Source organism: Saimiri boliviensis, chromosome 13 (genome assembly GCF_048565385.1).
Source record: "Saimiri boliviensis isolate mSaiBol1 chromosome 13, mSaiBol1.pri, whole genome shotgun sequence".
Classification (NCBI taxonomy): Eukaryota; Metazoa; Chordata; class Mammalia; order Primates; family Cebidae; genus Saimiri; species Saimiri boliviensis.
The window spans coordinates 9718628-9730954 of NC_133461.1; positions in this window are offsets into that span (position 1 = coordinate 9718628).

The following is a 12327-nucleotide window of genomic DNA, read 5'->3' on the forward strand; positions in this document are numbered from 1 at the left end:
CTCCTTCCAGGCCCTGCTTCTTAGTGTGCACATTTGGCAGCAGCAGGCACTATAAGAACCTGACTTTGACTGAAATAAACGTGACACTATTTTCTTTGAATGGAAAGAGAGGAGGGGGCAGCAGTAACAGCTGAAAGGGAACATAGTGGCTTGACTTAATGAAAACAGGTAGAAATGCTTATTCTGTTGGTACCATCACAATAGGGACTAACAGCTCTAATTGTATCACTTTATCTGCCTTAACAGCAGCTGATAACACACAGCTCCATGTAGAAGAATGCAGATATTGCATCTCTTATTTGGTGATTCTGAGTTTTGACCCAAATGAGGGTCAAAGACAGGTCTAAAGACAGGCTGATTTACAATTGGTAGATTCAACATGTATAGCATGAGCTAGGAATGATTTAAAAGCCTTGGAATGGTTAGGGAAATGGGGCTAGTGCTGACCAAGATGCTGACCTGTGAGGACTGCTGATCCCTCTCCAAAAATTTCCTTCTAGGATGGAGAGAAAATTATAAGAAACCAACTGAGTCACGAGGGAGCTATTGGAACTGCTGTGTTGAGGGTGGGGATGTATCTTTGTTTAGGGGCCGCAGACAGCCCAGAAAGACCATGAGAGGGAAGACAGATGTGGGGGAGTGGGCGGTAGTGGGGACTGTTCTTACTTCTCCCATCCATTGCTTGGGGAAAACAGTGCCTGTCCCTGGTGGTTTAGATCTCTGGTCCAGCCGTGCTCATGGGCAAACTCTGGGTGGCAACACAGAACCTCTGTGCTTTTGAGGAGCTGGGAAAAAGGGTGGGTCTCCCTGATCTCATCCGGGCTCTTCTGTTTCTGCCACTTCAGACCCCACCCCACCCCAGACCTATGCACTGCAATCTGAATGCATTTCTTCCTAATGCTTCTCACTGGGGGAGCAAAGGGCAAGGACCTTACAGGGAGGAGGGTGTTTAGGAGTGGGGAGTGACTAACTGAGTGAAGCCAAGATCTAGTTCTCCATTATAGCCTGATGTACCCCTTGATCTCTCTAGGACTCATACAAACTAGGGGCTGGCCTTCCACTGTATCTGCCTGATACTCCAGAGGAAAATGAACTCATTGGGTAAAATAACAGGACATTTCAGGAAAACAGCATGCTGAAAATAGTTTTTAAAAAGAAGCAGAAATATTAAAAAAAGATAAACCAAAAATTTAAAATTAGTTAAAGTCATTGAAAGTGATGAGGAAAGAAATTAAAAATATAAATCCCAAACAAGAAAACCTAAAAAGAGCAGACAATATGTACAACAAATGTAAAAGTTGAAAAACTAAAATAGTAGACCTGAGAATAGATATAGCTTACTTATGAATTAATGAATTAAGAAGTAAGATTGAGGAAATCTCTGAGAATTAGATGTATACTAAATAGAAATGATAATATAATAGTCCCAAGCCCCAGATTTGAGAAACAACCCAAATGCCTATCAATAAAAGAATAGATAAATAAATTATATTTAAGCAATGAAATACTGCATAATAATGAAAAATACTGAGAAATACAACATTATATATAAACAGAAACTGATCAAAAGAATCTTGACATTAAAAAAGTTTATACGTACTTCATTTATATGAAGTTCAATAAAAGGCAAAACTAACCTCTGGTGACAGAAGTCATAATAATGGTAACTTAGAGGTGGAGTATTGACCCAAAAGTACAAAGCAACCATGTCTTCTATACTCAATTTATAATGTTCCATGTCTTGATTCAGGTTATAGTAACACAGGTGTATGTATGCATATGTAAAATGTCTTAAAATTGTTCTTGTTATATGTATGTTGTAGTTCAATAAGGTACTGAAAGAAAATTAACTCTAGATAATATCAACATGATGGACATTGGTAAGGGAAGAAGGATGTAAGAAAATGCTACCTTGTTATTGAGGTGGAGAGTGTTTTTTTTTTTTAGAAAGGATGAAAAAAAACAGGAACAAATTAAAAGAATAAATATGACAGAAACAAAAAAGCATATCAGTAAAAGTAAATGAACTAAACACATAAATGAAAGATAAACTTGATATTACAAGTTTAGTCCATGTACTAAACTTACTTGAAAGTCTGAGTTTTAAAATTTAATATATATTACTTACAAGGGTGAAATAAAAGAGAGAAAAAGTAACCAAAATAAAATTGATAAGTTACTGTCAAATGATACTAACATGAATAAAATTGACTTCAAGATTTTTTTGAAATAGAGATGAGAAATATCACTATAATGAGAAACAATTCAATTCACCAAGAAAATTTAACAATTTTAAACATGCATCCACCTTATAAAATAACCTCAAAGTATATGAAACAAAAAAGTATTAGAAATACAAGGATGATTTGACAAACCAGCCATCACAGGGACTAGCTTTCCGCACATGCTCATAGGTCAAGCAGGTTAAAAACTCAAGAAGGATATAGAAAATCTAAATAATACAGTTGATAACTTTGATCTGATAGTTATATGCAGAGTTCTACAACCAAAATTTAGAGAAAACACATTTTTCCTTGTTTCATATGAAAGAATTTACAGTTATCAAGTATTAGGCAACAGAGTCTCAATACATTTCAAAGAATGGTTCTATATAGATAAAGAACTCTTAACACCATGTGATTAAGTTAACAATAACAACAAGATAAGTATCTTCACATATTTGGAAGTTAAAAAACACACTTCTAAATAACCCAAAAGTTAAAGCAGAAACCACAATGGAAATTTACTGCATGATAATAAAAACACCACACTTTAAGGCAATGCAGTAAAGGTGAAATTTTTTTCTCTTAAAAATCTTCACAGGAAAGTTTTAGCTTTAAATCTGTATAAAAGAAGAAAGTCTTAAAATTAATGAGCTACATTATGTCTGTTTTAAGAAGTTTGAAAAATAAAGACTAAACCTAAATTAAGTTTAAGAGAGATCATGAAAAAACAAGAGCTGAAGTCGATGAAATAGAATCAAAGACCTAAGTAGTCAACAGGCAAACAAAAACATCAGTTCTTTGAAAAAAGAAAAGGAGCAGTAAAGAGACAAATTTCTGCCAAAAATGATCAACTGAAAAAGCAAAATCATACAAATAATACAATGAAGATAAATGTGGACATACATACGGCTAGAGATTAAAGAGATACTACTAGGATATTATCAACAATTCTATACTAGCATATTTGCAAGCATAAATGAAATGGACAAGTTCTTGGGAAAATATAATTTACTACACATGGCATCAAAAATAATAAATTTCAGTAGTCCTGTAGCTATTAAAGAAATTGAAGTCATGATTATAATCTTCCCATTAAAAAAGAAAGCAAGACAGATTGCTTTTTGATATGGTTAGGCTTTGCGTGAATAGGGAGGGAGACTTAACATAGATTTTGTTTTCCAAAGATGGCCAGAACAGTATTTCCTATCCCACTTACTTTCCTTAAAAAGTGACTGATACTTCCTTACTCCAGAGTTGGGTCTGTACTTCTGTGGCAAAAGTGATCATGATGTAACTTCCAAGGTTAGGTGATAAAAGAAGATAACAGCCTCCTACTGGTTCCGTTGGAACCAAGCCACCATGTTTTGAAAAAGCCATGCAGTCACACAAGGAGGCCATGAGTTCCGATGACAGCTGTAGCTGAGTTTCAACTCCAGATGTGAGTGAATGAGCCTTCAGATGACTCCAGCTCCCAGTCATTGAGTCACCTCAGCCTTTATCTTACCAGATGAGGTCCCAGATGTCATGGTAGATGGAGAACCATTGCTGCTGGACTTTTGGTCAATCACAGCCCACACAATTTTTGAACATCATAAAATGATTGGTCTTTTTCACCATTAAATGCCAGTTCTTCCCAAACTGGTTGATAGATTTAATACAATTCTAGTCAAAATTTCAACAAGTTATTACTGTAGAGTTTTATGCAATTATTCTGAACATTATATGAAAGAATAAATATCTGATAATAGCCAAGACATTTTAGAAGAGGAATTTTGAAGAGCAATGATTTTAGAACTTATAATGAAATTATGGTAATTTAAACAGTGCTATTGGGGCAGGGATAAGCAAAACACATATACGGAAATTTAATATATGACTAAAATGGTATGCAATCAGTGGAGAAAGGAGAGACTGATCAATAGGGTAAGAAAAAATATGGGAAACGGTGAAATTGGATTCCTTGTTTACAACATATGCAAAGATCAGTTCAAAATGATTAAGGACATATATGTCAAAAACAAAATATTAACATTCTTAGTAGAAAACGTATTTTAGACTGTGGGCTAGGAAATATTTTTTTCAACTACATTTTAAAAAAGGTATTGACTATAATAGACAAGATTGACAAATTTCAATATATAAAAATTAGGAAACTTCTTAATTAGAAAACACTGTAAAGAAATAAAAAGTTAAGTTATAAACTGGGAGAAAATATCTGCAATATATGTTACTGACAAGGGATTACTATCAATAATATATAAACAACTTCTATAAATCAATAAGTGAAACATAACCCAATGGAAAAATATGAATAATAAGCAGGCATTTTCAAGAAAAGGAAACTCATAGACCAATAATCATATAAAAAGGCCTTTGATATCATTTTCACTTAGGAAAATAAAAATTAAGACCACAGCAAGTTAGCTTTAAACTCAAGTGATGGCAAAAAGTAAAAAGTCTGACTGTAATTGATGTTGGAAAGCATATAAATTCATGGGAGTTTTTATACATTCCTGGTGGAAATGGAAGTAATTGCAGCCACTTTGCAAAACAATTTGACATTACTTTTTAGAGTTCAACATTAACATATACTACTGTGTAGCAGTTTTAGTTCTTGTTATATATCCCCAAAATATTCAAGAGACTATGAGCATAAGGAGACATGTGAAAAGTATTAATAGCAGTATTCTTTACAGTAATGAACACCTGGAAACATCTCAAAAGCCCATCAGTTGGATAGTTAATGGATAAACAGTTTATATGATTCTGTTTACTCAATGGAATATTATGCAGCAGTCAAAATGAATGAACAATAACAATATCCAATAGTATGAATGGATTGTAGTAGTAGAATCTTTTATTATGGTAAAAATCACATAACATGAGACATGCCCTTTTAAATAATTAATTGTGCAATGTAATGTTGTTAACTATAACATTCCACAGCAGATCTCTAGAATTGTATACCCATTGAATAGCAACTTCCTATTTCTCTCTCCCCCCATATCCTAGCATCCAGCATTCTGCCTTTTGTTTCTATGTATTTAACTACTGTAGATACTTCATACAAATGTAGTCAGTCAGTATTTGCCCTTCTGTAACGGGTTTATGTAATTTAGCATGATATCCTCCAGGTTCATTCATGTTGTTACACAAAGTAGAATTTCTTTCCTTTTCGAGGCCAAATAATACTCTATTAAGGTCTCCCTGCCTGGAGTGCAGTAAAGTGATCTTGGCTCACTGCAACCTTGGCCTCCTGGGCTCAGGCAATTTTTCCACCTCAGCCTCCCAAGTAACTATGCCACCATGCCTGGCTAATTTTTGTGTTTTTTGTTGAGATAGAGTTTTGTCCTGTTGCCAAAGCTGGTCTTGAACTCCTAAGCTCAAACAATCTGCCTGCCTTGGCCTCACAAAGTGCTAGAATTGGAGGCATGAGCCACCACACCCGGCCAACATTTTCTTTATTCATTCCTTTGTAGGTGGACATTTAGATTGTTTCCACATCTTAGATATTTTAAATCGTGTTGCACTGAACATAAGAGTGCATATATCATGGAGATCCTGATTTCAGTTCTTCTGGATAAATACCAGAAGTGAGATTGCTAGATCATATGATAATTCTATTTTAGTATTTTTTTTGAGAAACCTTTATACTGTCTTCCATAGTAGCTGCATCATTATATATTCCCTCTAACAGTACACAAGTGTTCCAATTATTCCACACTTTCACCAGCCCTATTTTTTTTTATAATGGCCATCCTAATGGAATGCTAATATGATTTGCATTTTCCTGATGATTAGTGCTGCTTGATCACCTATTTCTTTAGGCCATTTGTATGTCTTCTTTGAAGAAGTGTCTATTCCAACTTTTTTGTCCATTTTTAATTGGGTTTTTTGCATTTACATTGTAGGAGTTCCTTATATATTTTGGATATTAACTCCTTAACAGATAAATGATTTGCAAATATTTTCATCCATTCTGTAGGTTGCCTTTTCACTCTTCGTTGTTTTTCCTTGCCATTCAGAAGGTTATCAGCTTGATGTTATTCCACTTATTATTATTTCTTTGCTTTAGTTGCTGTGCTTTTGTTGTCATATCTGAGAAATCATTACCTAGACCAATGTCATGGAATTTTTCTCTTATGATTTTTTTCTAGAAGCTTTACATTTTCATATCTTACCTTTAAGTATTTATTCCAGTTTCATTCTTTTACATATGGATATCCAGTTTTTTCAGCACCGTTTGTTGAAGGGACTATCCTTTCCCTATTGTGTGTTCTTGGCATCATTTTGAATGTTGGTTGACCAGATATGTATGGGTTTATTTCTGGTCTCTTTATTCTGCTCCATTGATCTATATGTCTGTTTTTATGCTTCTAGCATACTTTTTGGATTTCTGTTGCATTATAATATATTTCGAAATCATTAAGTTTGGTGCCTCCAGCTTTGTACTTCTTTCCCAAGAATGTTGCTTTGAATATTCAGGACCTTTGGGGCTTCCTTAGGAATTTTAGGATTTTTTTCTCTAAAAAAATGCCATTGGAATATTGAGGGGGATAACATTGAATTCGTAGATTGCTTTGGATAATATGGAAAATTTCCCTAATTAAGTCTTTCAATTCATGAACACAGTATATTTTCTCATTTATTTCCATCTTCTTTAATTTCTTTCATCAATGTTTTGTAGTTTTTAGTGTATAAATATTTCATTTCTTGGTTAAGTTTATTCCTATGTGTTTTATTCTTTTTGATACTATTGTAAATGAAGTTCTTTCCTTGACTTCTTCATAGATGGTTTATTGCTAGAATATAGAAACACTACTAATTTTCATGTGTTTGGTTTTTACTATGTTGAATAGGAGTGCTGAGAGTGGGCATTTTTCTTGTTCCTCATCTTAGAAAAAAAGCTTTCAGGCCAAGTGCAGTGACTCATGCCTGTAATCCCAACACTTTGGGAGGCTGAGGTGGGTGGATCACCTGAAGTCAGGAGTTCGAGACCAGCATGGCCAACATGGCAAAACCCTGTCTCTACTAAAAATACAAAAATTAGTCAGGCATGGTGGTGGAACTCTGTAATCCCAGCTACTTGGGAGGCTAAGGCAGGAGGACCATTTGAACCTGGGAGGTGGAGGTTGCAGTGAGCCAAGATCACGCCATTGCATTGTAGCCTGGGCAACAGAGTGAAATTCCATCTCAAAAAAAAACCAAAAGAAGAAAAGAAACAAAGCTTTCAGTTTTTCACTGTTGAGTATTATGTTAGCTGTGGGTTTGTCATGCATGGCAAGGTAACTCCTCTATACCTAGGTTGTTGAGATTGTTTTTATCAGAAATAGCGTTGAATTTATCCAATCCTTTTTTTGTGTTTATTGAGATATTTGTGTGATTTTTATTATTCATTCTATTAATCACATTAATTGATTTACCTGTGTTAAACCATCCTTGCATTCTAGGAGTAAATTCCACTTGGTCATGATGTATGGTCCTTTTATTATGCTGTTGAACTTGGTTTGCACATTTTTTTGAGAATTTTTGCATCTATATTCATCAGGGATATTGAACTGTAGTTTTCTTTTCTTGTATATCTTTGTCTGGCTTTGGTATCAGGGTAATTCTGGCCTTAGAAAATAAATTTGAAAAAGTTCCTTCTTCTTTCACTTTGTTTTTTGGAAGCATTTATGAAAGATTGAAATTAATTCTTTATATGTTTGGTAGCATTCACCAGTGAAGCCTTCTGGTCCTGAGCTTTCTCTGTTTGGAGGTTTTTGGTTGTTAATTCAATTTCCCTATTGGCTATAGATAATGTTCAGATTTTCTATTCCTTTGTGACTCTGATTATAATGTATTTCTGTGTAGATTTCTTTGAGTCATTCTATTTGGAGACATTTGAACTCCTTGAATCTGGCTGTTTATTTCCTTCTTCAGATTTAGGAGGTTTTCAGTCATTCTTTCTTTCTTTTTTTTTCTTTTCTTTCTTTTTTTTTTTTTTTTGAGACAGGGTTTTGCTCTTGTTACCCAGGCTGGAGTGCAATGGTGCGATCTCGGCTCACCGCAACCTCCGCCTCCTGGGTTCAGGCAATTCTCCTGCCTCAGCCTCCTGAGTAGCTGGTATTACAGGCATGCACCACCATGCCCAGCTAAATTTTTGTATCTTTAATAGAGACAGAGTTTCACTGTGTTGACCAGGATGGTCTTGATCTCTTGACCTCGTGATCCACCCACCTTCGCCTCCCAAAGTGCTTGGATTATTGGCGTGAGCCATCGTGCCCAGCTCATTCTTTAAGTAAGCTTTCTGCCATTTTTCTCTCTCTCCTTAGGAGGTGCCATTGCAATGTACCATGTATATTATAGTGTGTACCATTGGTCTCCTTAAGTTTTTACTTTTTTTTAGTCTTTTTTTTTTTTTTGCTCCTCTAACCAGATTTTAAATGACACATTTTCAAATGTGCTCTTTCTTTTCCTCTGCTTAATCAAGTCTGCTGTTGAAGGCCTCTAGTGATTTTTTTGGTTCATTTATTGTATTTTTCACCTCCAAAATTTTAATTTTTAAAAAAATTTTCTACCTCATTGTTGAAATACCTATTTTGTTCATGCATTAGTTTTCTAAGCTATTTGAGTATATATATGATGATAATTATGAACTCTTTGTCAGGTAATCACATTAATTGCTGCACCTGTTTTAAACCATCCTTGCCTCACAGAGATAAAGCTCACTTGTTCATGGTGTATGGTCCTTTTACTGTGCTATTGTATTCACCTTCATTTCTGAAGATTTAAAAGATTTACTTTGTGCCTTTGTTTGGGCCATGTTTTCCTGTTTGTTTGTATTTCTTAACCCTTTATGTTAGGGTCTGTTTATTTGAAAAATCAGCTGCCTCTTCAGTCTTTACAGCCTGGCTTTTTATAGGTCATGACCTTCACCAATCAGCTTTGCTAGAGATTCTGTGATCCTCTTAAACCTTTTCTATGTATATGACTTCCTTGGATTTTTGTATATAGATCATAACTAGATCTATAGATCTTCGACTTTTAACTAGATCTATAGATCTATATTCCTTGGACTTTTGTATATAGATCATTTAAAAAGCCAGTTGCTTTTTTTAGCAATTCATACCTCTTTTCTCTCTGCTGTCTGTCTGCTGTACTGAATTTCTCTGAAGCACTAGCATACTACCCAGCTCTTTTATTGTTGTTTATCTCAGAAGCCCTCAGATATCTAGAGTTTGCCAAGTCTAATCAGTGCTCTGAGACAGGATAAACAGAAGTTAGTCCCTCAAGCGGCCTTCCAAAAAGTCTGAACATTGGATGTATGTTTCAGTCTTCTCTTTCCATCCTAAAAGAGAAGCCAGGGGGTGTGTGTTTCCATGATCTTGCCTTGCTGGGTGCTGTGGGTTCCATGCATGTGGCCCTTCAAAATTCATATGTTGAAGCCTCATCACCAAGGTGATGGTTTTAGAAGAGGAAGCCTTTAGGAGGTGATTAGGTCATAAGAGCTGTACCCTCATGGATGGGATTAATGCCCTTCTAAAAGAGGCTTCACAGAGCATTTGTCCCTTTCCCCCCCTTCTGCTATGTTAGGATGCAGCAACAAGACACCATTTTTGAAGCAGAGAGAGCAGACCCTCACCAGACCCTGAATCTGCTGGCACCCAGTCTAAGGCATTTTGTTATAATAACCTGAATGAACTTAGAAATTGGTACTGAGAAGTAAGATGTGGTTATAACAGATATCCAAAAACGTGGAGGGAGTTTTGAAACTGGTTAATGGGTAGAAGCTGGAGCAGCACGAATGGACCATAGAGGGGGATTCTGGAGGGAATTCAGAAAAGGAGAGCAGTAGGAAGAACCTCAGTCTTCTCGGAGATTAAGTGGTTGTGATCAGAATATAGGTAAAAATATGAACAGTTAAGGTATTTATTTACTTATTTATTTATTTGAGACGGTCTCACTCTGTCACCCAGGTTGCAGTGCATTGGTGAGATCACAACTGATTGGAATCTTGAATTCCTAGGCTCAAGCGATCCTCCTGCCTCAGCCTTCCAAGCAGCTGGGACAACAGATGCTAATTTAAAATTAGCACCTAGCTAATTTAAAAAATTTTTGTAGAGACGAGGGCTCACCTTGTTACCTAGGCTGGTCTGGAATTCCTGGCTTCAAGCAACTCTCCCGCCTTGGCCTCCCAAAGTGCTGGGATTATAAGCGTGAGCCACCATACACTCAGTCAGGAAAGGTGCTTATGATGAGGTCTTAGACAGAAATGAGGGATATGTTACTGGAAACTGGAGGGAAGGCCATCCTTGTTACAAAGTAGCAAAAGAACATGACCGAATTGTGTCTGTATCCCAGTAATTTGTGAAAGGCAGAACTTAAAAGCAATGAACTAGGGTATCCGACTGAAAAAATCTCTGAGCAAAGTATTGAGGGTATGGCATGGCTTTTCCTGACTGTAATAAAATGTAAGAAGAGAGAAATGAATTAAAGATGAAATTTATAATTAGAAATAAAGCAGAACTTAAAGAATTGAAAAATTCTCAGCCTGGCCAGCTTGTAAAGAATAAAAAGACATGTTCTGGAGAGAATTGAAGTTTTCTCCACAGGTTGTAGCCCAGTGACTGTCAGGAGATTAGGATGGATAGAAAGGAGCCAGATGCTATTCATCAGGACAGTAAAAGGGTAACCCCAAAAGCACTCTGGAGATCTCTAAGATGGCCACTCCCATCACAGGCCAGAGTACCATGACCTTGAGAGCAGAATGGTTTCAAGGGAAGTGCCCAGGTACCTTTGGGACCTCAGGGCTCACTGCCCAGAGTCACCTCAAGTTTCTGCTCCATGCATTCCAGCACAGAACTCCTTAGCTCCCTGCTGTGGTGAAGTGGGCCCAGGTACAGCTTGGACCACTTGTCTGGAAGGTACAAGTGCTAAATAAACCTTGGCAATATCCATGTGGCCCTAACTCTGTAGGCACACAGAGTATACAAGGTGTACTAGATTTCTCCACCTAGATCTCAAAAGTTACCTCAGAGAACTTCAGGGCCCACAGGAAGAACTGCCACAGACATGCACAGCCATAGAGAGCCCCATCAGGGCAGTGCCCAGCAGAGCCACAGGATTGGGCCACCTCTGAGACTCCAGAACTGTAGCACCACCAGCACAGACGACTCCAGTCTGGGAGAGCTATCGACATGCGATTGCAACTTGTGAGAGCTGCTACAGGGGCGGCGCCTAGCAAAACCATGGGGGTGGGGCTGCCCAGGGCCTGGGGGCCCAAACCTTGCCCCAGTATGTCTGGAAGGCAGATCATCAAATCAAAGAAATTATTCTGAAGCCTTAAGATTAATGTTGGTTTGCCTTGTTGGGTTTTGAACTTGGGACCAGTTACCCCTTCCTTCCTTCTTATTTCTTGCTTTTGGAATGAGAATGTCTATCCAACGTCTGTCCCACCATTGTGTTTTGGAAACATGTAACTTGTTTGATTTCACAGGCTTACAACTGAGGAGGAATTTGCCTCAAAATAAATTGTTTATTGGCTGGGCATGGTGGCTCACACCTGTAATCCCAGCTACCCAGGAGGCTGAGGCAGGAGAATTGCTTGCACCCAGGAGACAGAGGTTGCAGTGAGCCAAGATTGTGCCACTGCACTCCAGCCTGGTTGACAGAGCAAGACTCCATCTCAAAATCAAAAACAAAAACAAATAAAGAATAAATTATGCATTGGGTGTCAACCATAATCTGATTTAGACAAAATTTAGATGAGACTTTAAACTTTAAAGTAAATGCTAGAACAAGTTAAAACATTGAGGGCTTTTGCAATAAAATAAATGCATTTTGTATGTGTGTCTGAGGACATGAATTTTGGGAAGCCAGGGGTGGAATGCTATGGGTTCAATATATGTGGCCTTCCAAAATTCATATGTTAGAACCGAATGTCCAATTTGATAGTATTAAGAAGTGAGGCCTTTTGAGAAGTGATGAAGGCGTTAGGTCTTGTTCTTGTGAATGGCTTGCTGCTCTTATAAAAGAGGTTGAAGGGAGTGCCTGGTGCATTTTTCCCTCTTGGCTTCTGCCATGTGAGGACCCAGCAACAAGGTAGAGTTCTCAAAAGCAA